Genomic DNA, 16763 nt, shown 5'->3' with positions numbered 1-16763 from the left:
GATCAGTGTAGATGTCCCCTCTGATGATTGCGGCTTACCGGCTCTCCCCTCCGCACACACTGTCAGCGTGAGGAGAGAACTGCCAATAACCGGCATTTCCTGTTTACATGGGATCAGCTGTGATTGGACACAGCTAATCACATGATAAAGAGCCTATGTCATTGGCTCTTTACTGCGTTTGGTGGTCCACTGTGTCTGAGGGACACAGTGCACCACTGATGGTCAAGTATATGCAGCTAGAGTGGGAGGACATCATATGACATCCTTCCAGAACAAGAGAGCTCTTGCCTGTCCATCATTTTCCAATACAGTGGGTAGTATGTATTATAAACTCATAAAAGTCCCTTCTATTGCTCTCAGCCTCCCACAAATCTCCAAATGTTTTATCTTTTTATTTTTGTTTGCTGCTGTGCTTTCTTTTGGATGGTGAGTGATTAGGGTTGTTCTTCATGTAGATAAGAACGTAGCACCCTCTCTTGCTCACTCCCAAGATGGACTAGGGCCTAGGGATGTGTAATGTGCATAGAGCAGTGAACATGACTACAAATAACAAGCACTAATTGTTTCAAACAGACGGAGGTAAGGAAAATGAGGATTACAAGGAAGCAGAAAAACACAGTAAGAAACAATTTTGTGAAAAATAGATTACAAGGCCATTAGCTAATGGATGTTTATGTTTTATTTTCGGAGAATATGGATATTGCTTAGTGTCACTTTAAGGGTCCATACACATTGGCTTAAAAAATGCTAATTCCACAGGAATTTTGAGTTTTGCCTGTAGAAGCAGCTAATGTTATCCTATGTGTAAATGCAAAAGATCAAATCCTTATGCGCTGCTATAAATCTAAACCTTATTGTGCTAAACACACAATAAATAATCCGTAAAATATGTGATAAAAAATATAGTCCAAAATAATGTTTAATAGTATCTAGCAGCAGTGCACTTAGTGACCTCTCATACTAGTCATACAGCACAAATAAAAAATAGTGCTGCGCTAGTCCCATCATAATAAATATGATACTAAATACCATAAAAAATATTCCACATAACATAACTACTATAATGCTCTATAAATACTATAATATATTCCTGTGTATATAATTCAATACATATATAGCAAGTAAAAGAGTGTCCCAATCTCAAACCACAATGTGCAAACAAAGTCCAATAGTAAGCTGAAAATCAGCCGTACTTCAAAACAAGACTTCACCTTGGTGCAGAAATATTCAGCATAAATTCCAGTGCCAAACTGTCACCAGGTGAACTCTATGTTCAGTCATAGCGCTTTTTGGTCCTGCCAGCGGGACCGGATTCAGTTCCTCCTCTCCAGTTAAAGTTCAAGTATTACATACATATCTCCTCCTCCTTTCAGCTCCACTCCATGACATGCAAAGAATATTGCAAATAGTGCCTAATTCTTAAAATAATTTATTAATCTTAACCAACATACATATTGCACTCACATGTATAAGGTGCCAACCACCACCAAGGTATACAGCCAATAAATAGGTGTTGCAATATTCGCAATAGCCACTGTGCACTATCCAGACCACTATGCCGAGTTCCGTATGGACGTGGTAATGCAATCCAAGCCCTGTCCGACACGTTTCGTCACACCACATAAATCCAAAATTTAGGCATAGTCACCACAGCAAGCAGTAAGAAGAATTTTTCCAATCTGTACACTTTTTTGGGGTGACAACAGTCTAAGCGGGCAATTTCCCTAGTTTTATAAAACACTTCTCTCACAGGGGCAGGGGTTTTCAACCTTCCCTACTCTAAACAAAGCAAAAAAAATGTCTGTACATAACTTTAAACTTTTGGTTTCATATGGCCATGGGTTCCTCATTATCTTATCACCTTGTAGGGGGATCTAATATTAAATGTGGGGAATGGGATAGTGGATCTGCAGTTGTATTGCCTAAGAATATTAGTATTCACCAAGGAGCCCAATAAACATAAATATGCACCTTGTCGCCACTGTGTCATTAATCATCCTACACTTTTTACAATATAAATTTTAGTTCCTCAGAGGAGTTGTATAATGGACATACATAAATCTAAAAGTAAAAAAAAAAAAACATAAAAAATAATGAAGCCTATTGCACCCCCCAAAATAAAATCTATGTACTGCATATTGTATGACTGCATTGAAGATAAAAATGAATATAATTATAAAATATACACATTAACATAAAAAATGTTGAAAATGGCTTTCAAATAAATTACCCTTGCACTGGCCCCCATGCTTCAATAAAGATTGGGTCTAGTTAGCACCCTGTGACAGAACCAATAAAATGTCAAGCCAGATGGCAATTAGAGGTAACTATTGTCATTGAATACCCAAAACCTTTTCTCAGGTCATGTTAATTAAAAAAAATTGCAAAGTCTATATAGAGTGAAGCTTATTTACAGGCTCCATCTTAAAGTGTAATGTTGATCTCCCATATCCTTCACCAACGTTAAAGGTCCTTGCCATTTCATAATGATTGCTGCATAAAATAACAGGGACCAAAATAATGTGGTGATGTCAAAAGATGTAAAAATGTTGAAGCAAACTATGCATGCCAAAAAGGAACATAAACAGAGTATCATATACTATGAAGCATAGACATTTTGCAAAGGTATAGGCTCAGAGTGCTTCTTTAAATACACAGGGTCAAACAAAACGTTTTATTTTTGGTGATGACTTGAAATGGCTTCCAACTCCATTGACCAAAATTCCCAAGGGCAAATGTTCAAAACCAGTTTTGTTACAGGAATCCAGCACATATTTTTAATTTTGTCTTCAGAAAGATTAGTATACATTACGCAAGTGCACTATACTTTCCGATGACACTTGCATGTTCAGTTCTCTCTGACTATACTACATGGAATTAGCTGCATGGGGATGGAGTACACTCACTGCGCATTAATGGGGCATTCAGCTCTAAATACCAGGCTAATCTTCCCTTGTTTACACAGCTCCCACCATTATGAAGTTAATCCCAACACACAGCACAGAATCTCATTTGCCCAGAACTCTCATTAACCTACAGAAGAACCCAATTCCAGAAATAAAAACAACATATATTAACCACTCCAACCTCAGGAAGGTTGCCCATGTTTCAGTAGACCAGGATAAAGGATAAGGTTAATGGCTAATGAATAGTTGGGATTATTATTATATGTTCTTTTTTTAATTTTAATTTACTGGCCTCATTTTTTTATCAAGATTAAATATTTTATTGCTCTGTTTTGAGTGACTAATTCAATTTTGCAGGGTTTTTTTTCAGCATTTAATGGACCCTTTGTGTTGCCTTTTTGTTCTTTCTTGTGTCTGGTTGCTATTTCCCAGAGCCGGTCAAGAGGTATTCAGCCATCGCTAAGCTATAAATGCTTTGTAGAGCAAAATGGTCACCTTTTTTCCCCGAGTGTACTCAAAGCTTGATACATCCGTGTTACTCAAAGCCTTTATCAGTCACAGTGTGCATTGGGGCTTGGTGTCATTCATCATCCTCGCATTGGTTAAAGAGTATTTGATAAATTACAATGCTCGCTATAGCCTGTCAATTATCTCAGTTTCCACTTAGTGGTATAAACAATCACAGAAACATAAAAGAATGATGGCAGAAAAAAGACCAAGCGGTCCATTGGGTCTGCCTCGTTTTTATATTTATATGTTTTGGGAGGTTTTGTATTTGTTTTTTTTTGTTCTTTAACTTTTTTGTCTGATTATAGATCTATGTTTATCCTAATCACAACTGAAAATATTTACTGTTGACTGACTCACTACCTTTGTGGGAGATCTATTCCAAGCATCAACTACTCTTTTGGTAATATAATACTTTCTAAGATTAGTTTTGAACACTCCTGCTGCTAGTTTGAGGTCATGTCCCCATGTTCTTGATCTTGGTTTCATATTGAAAATAATGCCCTCCTGAACCTTGTTCACTCCCTTAATCTTCCTAAAGATTTCAATCATGTCTCCCTTTTCCCTTCATACCTCCAACCTGTACATATTAAGTTCTTGAAGTGTCTCTTGATATGTTTTATCCCCAAGACCTTTCACCATTCTGGACTTGTTCTATCTTAGCAATATCTTGTTTGTGAGGTCTACATAACTGGACACAGTATTCTAAATGAGGTCTAACTAACGATCTATATAGGGGAATCAGGACCTCCTTCCTCCTGCTGGTGATCCCTCTAGTAATTAATTATAGAATTCTATTTGCTTTCCCCATTGCCTGGCCACATTTGCTAAGTTGTAATGTTGGCTACAAGCTGCCACTAATCAGAGGAGCAGGGTGGTAGGCACACTCACATACTGTCTGCAGATTTTATGTATATTTTGTTTTGTTATTTAGTTCACAAAAAACAAATCTGCTGTATTTCATTAAAAAAATAAAATAATGTATTACGTGAGTATCTTGTATTCTCCTTATTAACCAGGAGGTGGAGCACCAGGCCCCATTTTACATGCTTTGTCTACTTAGATCCTTAAGGCCCCTTAAGGATCTGTGAACAAATTTCCTGTTGAACTGGAGCATAACAGATAGGATGTCAATTTTGTGACATCTGTGTCTGTTCAGTTTTATACTGCATTAAAAACAGGAGATTTTTTTGGGACCCATGTTAGATCTATGGGCGGCCATATGTAAGACATTTTTCGGGGTTTTTTTTCTAGATCTGGACAGACTCAATGGTAAATAGATGGAAAGAGGTGTGAAAGAGCAGTAATTATAGCAGCAGACCTCCTGTGTAGTTCTAAAACATCACCGAAGGAGATTTTTAGGTACCGTACAGGGGCAGACTGAACTCTCATGGGGCCCCCAGGCAATAGGGGATCATGGGGTCCCTGTGTCCTTGCCCAAACTCAAAAAAGCCTATGAAAAAGGTACCAGGGGCATCTCATGGGGCCCCCTACAGACCCCGGGCCCTCGGGCAGTGCCCAAGTTTCCAAATGGTCAGTCCGCCCCTGGTACCATAGTTTGGCGCCATTCCACGAGCGTGCACAATTTTAGAGTGTGGCATGTTTGGTATCTATTTACTCAGCATAACATCCTCTCTTATATTTTACCAAACAACTGAGTATTATGTTGAGTTTTGTGCATTAAAGTTCATTAAAATGTACTTTTTCCCCAAAAAATTACTTTAAAAATCCACTGCATAAATACCATGTGACATAAAAAATTGTAACAACCACATTTTTATGTTCTAGGGCCTCTGCATAAAATATATATAAAATCTTTGGGGGTTCTAAGTCATTTTCTAGCAAAATAAAGTTGATTTTTACATGTAGGAGAAAAGTGTCAGAATAGGCAAAATGGTTAAGCAAAAAAAAAAAAAAACAGATCTTTTTCTTGCTTATTATCTTATTGCCTACTGGTTTGTCATGATACTGTCAAAACCTTGTTTTTGTGCTATCCTTTAAATGCCCCCAGCCCCATATGTGGGAAAGCAAATCATGCACTATCCTGAAATGAATGATATAAAGAGGGGACAGGTAGGTGACACAGAATGCCTCCACATTTTGGGTCTTGTTCCATGCTTTGCTACCACTCGATCTTGCACCTTTAAAACATGTCGGTGATGCCAGCCTCACAAGCTCACTTTTAGGAAGTTTGCTCATTTCTTAAGGCTTCCATATATGCATTTTTAAATATGTGCAATAGAGAATATTTCTGTTATTTATGGGACAATCCAGCCGCAACACAGAACTGAATAATATCTGCAAAAAGTGAAAAGCTATTTGGCTGCATCTATATTTATTTCTTTATTTATTTATATGCATTGTTTGGGATAAAAAATAACATTCCATTAAGATTTTAGCTTTTAGCAGGATACAAAGCCTGTCTCAGACTTCCTCCTATTTATGTGAATTCTAGATAACATAGTAGCCATTAGTCAGAAGCAGGCAGCACTTGGGCTTACATTTATTGTGGCAGCAATAACATTAGACTTTATTCCATGGCATGAAAAGAAATGAGAGTGCTCTCCCTGTCTTTTTCAAATAGGCTAAAGCCTAATTTTACAGTTGCCATGGCTAATGGAATCCAGCATAAAGCTTGTTTTTACCCTTGTCTTATGAGATGTGTACTATCTATAGTGGATGCTGTGAAGGTTGGTGGGACTTTTTAAAGGCAATCTACACTGCTCAAAAAAATTAAAGGAACACTTTTTAGTCAGAGTATAGCATCAAGTCAATTAAACTCCTGTGTTTTTTATCTGGTCAGTTAAGTAGCAGAGGGGGTTGTTAATCAGTTTCAGCTGTTTTGGTGTTAATGCAATTAACAACAGGCGCACTAGATGGGCAATGATGAGATGACCCCCAAAACAGAAATGGATTTACAGATGGAGGCCACTGAAATTTTTTTCCCTACTCATCTTTTCTGATTGTTCTTCACAAGTTTTGCATTTGGCTAGTGTCAGTGTCACTACTGGTAGCATGAGGCGATACCTGGACCCTACAGATGTTGCACCAGCCAATTGCACCAGCCAGTACATCTCCTCCAGGATGGCACATCAATACGTGCCATTGCCAGAAGGTTTGCTGTGTCTCCTAGCACAGTCTGAAGAGTATGGAGGAGATTTCAGGAGACAGACAGTTATGCTAGGAGAGCTGGACAGACCCCATAGAAGGTCCTTAACCCATCAGCAGGACCTGTGTCTGCTCCTTTGTGCAAGGAGAAACAGGATGAGCACTGCGAGAGCCCTACAAAATTACCTCCAGCAGGCCACTGGTGTGAATATCTCTGGCCAAAAATCAGAAACAGACTTCATGAGGGTGGCCTGAGGGCCCGACATCCTTTAGTGGGCCCTGTGCTTACTGCCCGACACCAAAGAGATCGATTGACAGTTGCCATTAAATACCAGAATTGGCAGGTCCGCCACTGGCGCCCTGTGCTTTTTATAGATACGAGCAGGTTCACATGTGACAAACGTGAAAGGGTCTGGAGAAGCTGTGGAGAATGTTATGCTGCCTGTAACATCGTTCAGCATGATCGTTTTGGTGGTGGGTCAGTGATGGTCTGGGGAGACATATCCATAGAGGGACACACAGACCTCTACAGGCTGGACAATGGCACCATGACTGCCATTAGGTATCGGGATGAAATCCTTGGACCCATTGTCAGACCCTACGCTGGCGCAGTGGGTTCTGGGTTCCTCCTGGTGCACAACAATGCCCGGCCTCATGTGGCGAGAATATGCAGGCAGTTCCTGAAGGATGAAGGGATTGATACCATTGAATGTGTAAGGGACCGCCTGGCGACACCACTAGCACTCCACTAATCAGGCGTCCCCAGCGCACGGAGTCTAAGTCCCAGAGTACTTGTTCACCAGAGCCCCTGATGGTGGGGATGGACTTGGAGTACCCCGGGACCAGGTCGTGCTTACTGAGGATACCCGTCAGTGGTAGGGGTGGTCGCCAGGGGCTCCCACAGGAGAGAGCCTGATATGAGGAGGTCTGGGAACCCCGCTGAGAGGAATGGATGGATGGATGGCGGAGCAAGTGCAGAGTCAGGCAAGCCGGGTCAGTAACGGGGAGGACAGCACGGTACAAGGCAGCGGGCAGAGAATAGTCGGGTCACACGCCAGGTCATCAACAGTAGGTCAGATCCAATAGGGGACATGCGGAAGAGAGGTCAGGCAAAGCAAGGGTCTGGGCAGGAGAATTCAGCAGTGGTCAGGTACAATCCGGGTCAGCAACTTACAGGTACAGGTTCAGATTCAGGATACAGGATACAGGGCAAGGAGAAGACCAGAAGGCACTGAATGACAGCTCAGGGCCGTTTAAATATCGCGCCCTGCGCTGCCATTGGTGCCCAGCGGCTCCTACTGCGCATGCGCAAACTCACGCGCCGCGGCCGGCCCGGACCTAAAGCCCGCGTCCCTGCACAGGGCGGCATACTGCGCCTGCGCCGGGACCATCGCGGCGGGGATCGAGGGGATCCCTGACATTGCCCCCCCCCTACGGGCAACCTCCGGATGCCCACCCGATCTCTCCACCACGGGTGGTCACGAAGAAACCGCCGGACAAGTCTGGGTGCATGGACATTATGGGCTGGTTCCCAAGAATTGTCCTCGGGGCCATAGCCCTTCCATTTTATAAGAAATTGGGTCTGGCCCCCCCTTCTTCGGCACTTCAGGATCGTTTCCACCTCATATTCTTCTTGTCCCTCCACCGTTATGGCCTCCGGAGGTCTGGATTCTCGTTCTGGGAAGGCATCCGGGATCACAGGTTTAAGTAAGGACACGTGGAAAACAGGATGAATTTTGAATGTTTCAGGGAGGGTAAGTTCATATGTTACCTCGTTGATCATTCGCTTCACACAAAAAGGCCCCATGAATTTAGGTCCCAATTTCTTTGAGGGACAAAGCATTCTCAAGTTGGTTGTTGCCAACCATACCTTATCCCCAGGCTTCAGCACCAGATTCCCTCTTCGTTTCTTGTTATATGCATTCTTGTTATCCTCCTGGGCCCGAGCGATGGCTTCCTGTAGTACTTTGTTGTTCGAGGAGAAGAAGTTTAATGCGTCTTGCGTTGCCGGAACTGGGCATTCAGAGACCAAATCAGGAAGAAAGACAGGGTGAAATCCGTAGTTAGAGAAGAACGGAGATTGCCCTGTCGCTGTCGCTTCAAGGCCTCAAAGGCTTCCTGAGCCTCCGGCGTCCATCTGAACCGGGTTCCAAGCTTGGTCAACTGAGTTATGGGGGAGACCAGACCCGAGAAGTTCTTAATGAACTTCCGGTAGAAATTCGCAAAACCGATAAACCGCTGGACGCCTTTTTTGTCCGCGGGTACCGGCCACTCCAAAGTCGCCGAGACTTTCTGAGGGTCCATTGCGACCCCTGCGGTGGAGATAATCAACCCCAGGAACGTAATGCTAGGTTGCTCAAAGCAACACTTATCTGCCTTGGCGTATAACCCATGCTGACGTAACCGCCCCAACACCCTTGCCACATGTATCCTGTGATCCTTCAGGGAGGATGAGAAAATCAGTATATCGTCCAGGTAAACGATAACGAAAATGTCTAGGTAATCCCTAAAAATATCGTTTACGAAATGCTGAAATGTGGCTGGTGCATTGCACAGACCAAATGGCATGACCAGGTATTCAAAGTGCCCAAACCGTGTACGGAACGCAGTTTTCCACTCGTCCCCCTCCCTTATGCGAACTAGGTTGTACGCCCCCCTTAGATCAAGTTTAGTAAATATGACCGCAGCCTTCAGGCTCTGAAATAACTCTGGCACTAACGGTAATGGGTAACGATTTTTAATCGTGACCCTGTTCAGCTCCCGGTAGTCTATACATGGTCTCAGAGATTTGTCTTTTTTTTCCACGAAGAAGATCCCCGCCCCTGCTGGTGAAGTGGAGGAACGGATGAACCCCTTCTGGAGACTGTCCTCTATGTATTCCTTCAGGGCCCCCAATTCAAGTTCCGATAGGGGAAAAATTCGCCCAAAAGGAATCTCAGAGCCGGGTAACAGGTCAATGGGACAGTCATACGGGCGGTGGGGGGGCAGGGCATCTGCTCCCCGTTTACTGAACACGTCCAGGAATTCATGATATTCTGTGGGAATAACCTGTTTCAGATCAGAATCCCCCTCGGAGCATAGGAGGACCTGGGGGCCTGCCGGGCCTGAAGTGCGACAGTGTTCCTGACAGTATGGGGAAGGGAACAAGATTGACCCGGTTTCCCAGTCAATTTGGGGGTTATGGGCCCGTAACCAAGGGAGCCCCAAAATGACTGGGAACAGAGGTGACGCAATGGCATCCAGGCGGAGGAATTCCTGGTGTTGGTTGGCAATGGTAGTGGCAATGGGGGGAGTTTGCTGATTAACCACTCCTGATTTTATCTGGGAACCATCTGCCAAAAATATGTTAAAACCCCTCTTTCTGGGTTGGAGGGGAATTTTCTGTTGACGAGCAAAGTCTAAATCCAGAAAACAACTGCATGCCCCCGAATCAATTATGGCTGTCACTTCCACGGTCCTTTCGGGAAGCTGAAAGGAGAGGGGTACAACTAAGTATTGGGAAGGACTGACATTGCCAATAGACAAGGAAGAACAAGAGGTACACTTACTCATTTTCTGAGGGCAGGATCGTACCATATGACCGGCTTCCCCGCAGTAGAGGCAGAGGTTCTGCGAGCGTCTCCGCTGGTGTTCTTCTGGCGATAATTTGGGCCGAGCCAGGCCTAGTTGCATGGGTTCTGGAACATCTCCTGGGAGTGGATTCTGGATACTTGGTCTGGGTGGTTGGCTGGGGCCTAGGAATGGACCCCAGTTGTTTCCACGACCCTGGCCGGACCTCTCAAACCTGCGTTCCCGCAGTCGTCGGTCAATCTTTATCGTCAGGGCAATTAGGTCCTCTAATGACTCAGGAACCTCTACCCGGGCCAGCTCATCCTTTAGGGGTTCTGATAGCCCCATGCGGAACTGGTGCAACAAAGCAAACTCGTTCCAGCGAGTGTCCCCCATCCAGCGCCTAAAATCTGAGGCGTATTCCTCTGCCGCCCGACGTCCCTGTCGGAGTGTGTATAAGATTGCTTCGGCAGAAGCAGCCCGCTGCGGGTCATCATATAGGATGGCCATCGCCTCAAAGAAGTCCTTGACTGTTCCTAGGTGTGGGTCATTGTTTCCCCTTAACCGATGGACCCAATCTTGGGGTTCGCCCTGCAACAGTGATATTATAAATCCCACCTTCATTGATTCGGTCAAAAAGGTACGGGGTTGAAGTTCAAAAAATAGGAGGCAGGACTCACGGAATGACCTGAAGCGTGTGCAGTCCCCGTGAAAACGCTCCGGTAGGGGTACCCGGGGTTCCGCCATAGGTAGCGGGGCGGAGGCCCCTGATGCTGGCTCAAGAGCAGCCGGGGGTGCAGAAACTGGGGCCTGTGGGGCTAGGTCAGATAGGGAGCAGGTCTGGAAGCGGTTCTCCAGCTGCATACATTTATCCTGCAGGGCTGCTACGGCCTGCGTCAGGTTAGATAGATGCCTGCAAATTTCTTCCAGCGGGGAGGGCCCTCCTCTAGGCTCAGTCATGGCCTTCTGGTACTGTAAGGGACCGCCTGGCGACACCACTAGCACTCCACTAATCAGGCGTCCCCAGCGCACGGAGTCTAAGTCCCAGAGTACTTGTTCACCAGAGCCCCTGATGGTGGGGATGGACTTGGAGTACCCCGGGACCAGGTCGTGCTTACTGAGGATACCCGTCAGTGGTAGGGGTGGTCGCCAGGGGCTCCCACGGGAGAGAGCCTGATATGAGGAGGTCTGGGAACCCCGCTGAGAGGAATGGATGGATGGATGGATGGATGGCGGAGCAAGTGCAGAGTCAGGCAAGCCGGGTCGGCAACGGAGAGGACAGTACGGTACAAGGCAGCGGGCAGAGAATAGTCGGGTCACATGCCAGGTCATCAACAGTAGGTCAGATCCAATAGGGGACATGCGGAAGAGAGGTCAGGCAAAGCAAGGGTCTGGGCAGGAGAATTCAGCAGTGGTCAGGTACAATCCGGGTCAGCAACTTACAGGTACAGGTTCAGATTCAGGATACAGGATACAGGGCAAGGACAAGACCAGAAGGCACTGAATGACAGCTCGGGGCCGTTTAAATATCGCGCCCTGCGCTGCCATTGGTGCCCAGCGGGCGGCCGCGGCTCCTACTGCACATGCGCAAACTCACGCGCCGCGGCCGGCCCGGACCTAGAGCCCGCGTCCCTGCACAGGGCGGCATACTGCGCCTGCGCCGGGACCATCGCGGCGGGGATCGAGGGGATCCCTGACAGAATGGCCCCCACATTTGCCTGACCTAAATCCAATAGAACACCTCTGGGATATCATGTTTCGGTCCATCTGACACTGCCAGGTTGCACCTCAGACTGTCCAGGTACTCAGTGATGCCCTGGTCCAGATCTGGGAGGAAATATCTCAGGACACCATCCGTCGTCTCTCAGAAACATGCCCCTACATGCCCTGGGGACCATACAAACTACTGAGTACCATTTTGAGTTGCTGCAATGAAATGTCAGCAAAATGGACTAGTCTGCAGCATAATTTTTTCACTTTGATTTTTGGGGTGTCTTTGAATTCAGTCCTCTGTAGGTTGATAATTTCCATTTCTATCAAATGATGAGGCATCCTTATGTACCTAACACATCACCCAGTCCATATCAGTATTGATATCCAGCATGATATTTTCCCCATTTTGATCTGATTTGTTTTCAAAGTGTTCCTTTAATTTTGTTGAGCAGTGTATTTTGCTTTAGCTACTTTCAGGACTAAAACAGTAAAAAATAAAAATGCCTTTTTCTTAGTCACCTAAATATACTATAGTAAATACAAATATGTTATATTGTCATATCCAGACAACAGGTGGAACTCTTGGCTCCTTTTAACATGTCTTCTTATATGTAAGAATAAACCTGTTATTTATATAGCTCAGTAGCTCAAGCTGAAATTTACACAAATTAATGGGTCAATGATGTAATTTTCTGAGTTACTGGGAATACAGGTGAAAATGTCCCCGTGGTCCGTGCAAGTATAGGACACAGTGAGATAACATGTACAAAGGGTTATGTAGACAGCAACCTGACTTGTGGGAGGATGGGACGGGGGAACTCAAATTTAGGTGGTACTCCAAAAGCTCAGAAAATGTATAGCATAACTCCACTTATTTTTTTCTCTTGGCAACCTTTCCCCCTCCTGTGGACAAAATACAAAATAGTATAGCACAACTCACCCTTGTCAGGATCTAGTGCTACCTTTCAGGTTCTGCTCCATTATCCAGCATTGGTTCATTTCCTGTTTGAGCCCCGATTATCAAGACCACCCATCTTCACCACTTGACTTTACCACTTGACCACTTCACTTGAATACACAGTTTTTATGGTATGTATCCTGGCAACTTTTAATTTTTTTGCAGATAGGCAATCAGGGAGATTGGCCACTAACTGGAGTTCTACTTTAAAGCTGAACTCTGGGTTAAGTAAAAATGACCATTAATGTGAGTCCACCCCCCCCCCCCTTTGCAAGGCTTGAAATGGTTGTAAATCCCTAAAATGAAAAATTAACAGAACATATCCTTCTATAGTGTGTACTTGTTTTAACCCAGAGCACCATATGTGATTTCTGTCACTCCTCTGCTATCTGCGTAGATGGCCTCACCCTCACAGCACACAGAAGGTGATCGACAGCCTCAGCTGTACATATGAGACTGTGTAGGGAGTGTTTTTTCCCTCCACTCAGGTCTCGGATTACACTCAGTTCACGGCACTATGTGTACAGTGTGTGACATCAGATCCACGACTCCTGCCTGCTGGAGCTGAGAAATGCTGTGTAAATTCTGTACTTTGAATGGCTGTAGATGAGAGTAGACTGCAAATAAACAAGTAAAACATATGTAGGAAGATTTGTTTTATCTCTGTGTATCACCTGAAGCTAGTCACTTCAGTTGACGGTTTACAACTATTTTTAAATGCTCTTTTTGTCTAAGAACTAAATATTAGTCTATACTTACCTTATTCTTTCCTCTGACTACCCTCCTAATTGTCTTTCTAATGCTCCTGAGCAGGCCCTTGACATCCTTGCGTAAAATGCAGGACGGCTGGTCCTGCACTGTATCTGGTGATGTTGGAAGTAAAAAAGAGAAGTAGCTTTAGAGAATCAATCATGTAGCTAAGTGGTAGTCTGTGGGAATGAGAAATAATGTAAGTATAGCTTTTTATTTCTATCCCCCTAGACTCAACAGATACTGTATTTTAATCTTGTAGTGTTGGTGGGGAAAAGGAGTCTGGCACCGGTCATTTTTTTTCAGCTGCTCAGAGTATGGCTCTAACAGTTCTAGGGCATGCTTGTTTAGCTGTACACTGATTTTGTACAGACTGTATCTGTGTGACAGTGCTCTGATGTCACTCGGAATAGACTGCGACTATGCCCTGATATTATGCAGAATGGACAGCTTATATGTGACAGTTTGCATACAGCACACAATAGTGGATTAAGTGAGTTCCCCTGACATTGATGGAAAGAGACATCAGAGCTTTGGAGCTGTCACTGCCAGACCCTCTGTATTTGGAAAGGGAGAAATTACAAGCATGGTATAGGCATCTGTGTCATTACACCAAAGCACAGCGATTGACAAGTGGAGCAAAGGTCTCAGATCCATATGCTGATGGCACTCCGTAAAATGAGGAGAAATTGCCAGTCCAGATAAAGTAGATTGTAATGCACTGTGACACAATGAACTTCACTGCATCAATGTTACATTGCCCAGATTGTTGTGAAAAGAGGACACATATGTTCGTGATACAGGACACATTTGTCACTCATCCCCGATTGATCCTTCGGTTGCCCTTGAGAGTTGATGGTCCCCATCCCATCTGAGACCTGGGAGGTTTTCAGCATCTCAGGCAGAATATGATCAATGTTTAATCACAAGGCGTGAAAGTTGTGCGTGTGAAGGGTAAGACCAGTCCTATTAATCACAGCATTGATTGGAAACTGCTCCAAATCACCCGGCCATGACACAGAGAGCATAGAGAGCAAGAACCACTGTGAAAGAGGCAGATGCATCTTAGAAAGAGATGGTAAAGAAGGTTTTCTACAGCATTTTGGCCTGTGGCAGAAATTAAGTCTTTCTTATACACAACCTGCTATTTTAGCATACCCCCAACTGTCCTGCATTTGGAGGAACTGTTCATCTTTTGGAACCAAATCCCTCTGTTCCCCTTTCCTCCTCAGTTGTCCCTCTTTTGGTGTAATGTACTGTATAGACCTTTATTTAAAAAAATGTATTGTTTTACTAAGCTAAAATATATTACAATTTTGTTCCTGGATGTAGATATCTTTTAACACTCCAGACAATATACTAGCCATCAAACATAATACATTTCTATCCATCAGCAAAACACTCTTTTGTGAGCATTTAGGGCCCTTTCACACCTGTCTGTTAATCTGCCATAAAACACACATTTTATAGAATAAAGAGGCATTTAACTAGAAATCCTATTCATTCCTAATAGGCTAGTGCAAACCTATACACTGAAACTCAGTGTTTATTTATAATATAGGTCATGGTGCATTATTGTTCATCAACCTGTGTTAAGCAAGCTCATTGAAATGAAAGGTATATGCACAAAAATGAGGGTGTCAGAGTCTTTCTTTGTGTTTAAATACATCTGAATGTTTATTGTCTTTTCTATTATATTACAACAATAAGATGATTATAAAAATAAGACCCACAGCAGGAAAATGGATGGACAGGCTGTTTGACTAGGAGGAGGAATGGGCCAGGGAAATGTTGAAGTAATTAACCCTCCTATAAACATTCCTTTATCTACATTGCAATGTCCCTGCTAGACGTCTGTATTTTTTTTTTCTTTAAATGTCCATACAGCAGGAGTGTCCAACCTGCAGTCCACGGGCTGTATGTGGCCCTGGACAGCTATGAATGCGGCCCAGCACAATATTGTAAACCTAATAAAAAAAGTTGATCTTTTGGGGGGTATTTTTTTAAAATGTGTTTACCACTTAGCGAACACATGTAGCCGAAGAAAAATTTAACAGTGTTTCTTTGCTGGATTTTATAAGTTTTATCTTCCCAAAGACAAATCTCCCACTTTTCACAATCACACCTTATTCATGTCATCAGTCTTCGGCAGCACCTATATTTGTGAGCAACTAATTTCAAGGATGAAGCACACTAAGGGCAAAATTAGAATCAAAATATCTGATGAGCACTTTGAGAATTAATTGAGAAACTGCTACTATATCCATCAAACCAGATACTGATGCATTAGTTTATCAAAAACGGTGTTAAATATCACACTTGTTGCATGTTGCCCTCTTTTACTTTTATAATTAAAAATATTACAAAAAATTAAGTTTTATTACTCAGATTGGTACAATATCTATATTAGTGATTGCTAACTTGTGAGCTGCCTGAATTTTTCTACTCATCAGGTATCCTTATTGTTAGTGTATTTTGTGTGGCCCAAGACAATTCCTCGTCTTCTAATGCAGCCCAGACACCCCTGGGCTTTGATATACAGCATCCATTCACCGCACTCTTCTTGGCAGAGCTCTTTTTGTGCACCCTTAGGTGCACATTTCCTTCTAATGACTTGGACATCTTATGATGCCTTGAACTCCCTGTGGACTCCAAGCCGTATTTTTTGGCACTCTGTGCATCAACACATCAGATTCCAGTCCAGACTGTGGCCAGTGGGAGTAGAAAATGCCATATCACTGGTTTTAGTGGGAGGAATAGTGCCTTGTTGTTGGTATCAGTGGGAACAATAGTGCCCCATTGTTGATATCAGTGGGAGGAATAGCACCCCATCATTGGTGTCAGTGGGAGGAATAGTGCCCCATCACTGGAGTCAGTGGGAAGAATAGTGCCCCATCATTGGTGTAAGTGGGAGGAATAGTGCCCCATCATTGGTATCAGTGGGAGGAATGGCGTCCCTTCATTTGTGCCAGACACAAGAAAAGTGGCACATCTGGCCCCTGGGCAGCAGTTTGAAGACCACTGCTTTATAAGGATAACAATAAAAATATACTGATGTAAGCACCCCTTTAGTAAGCCAGGGGAAGCTAGCTAGGTTTTTAGTTAGAGGCTGAATAGCAACCTGGTATGAGTCAGTCTGGGATAAGTTAGCCAGGTTACTCTGGGTCAAAGCTTAGGGCTCTGCAGGTCAGTTCCTTGATACCTCCCCTTGCTCTAGAAACTTGAGAAGCTTCCAGAAGGCAGTGAGTGAGGGTGAGGAGGGGCTGATCTGC

Source organism: Staurois parvus, unplaced genomic scaffold, assembly GCF_062004578.1.
Source record: "Staurois parvus isolate SC_StPar_1 unplaced genomic scaffold, SC_StPar_1.0 ptg000232l, whole genome shotgun sequence".
NCBI lineage: Eukaryota > Metazoa > Chordata > Amphibia > Anura > Ranidae > Staurois > Staurois parvus.
This window is presented reverse-complemented; position numbering follows the sequence as displayed.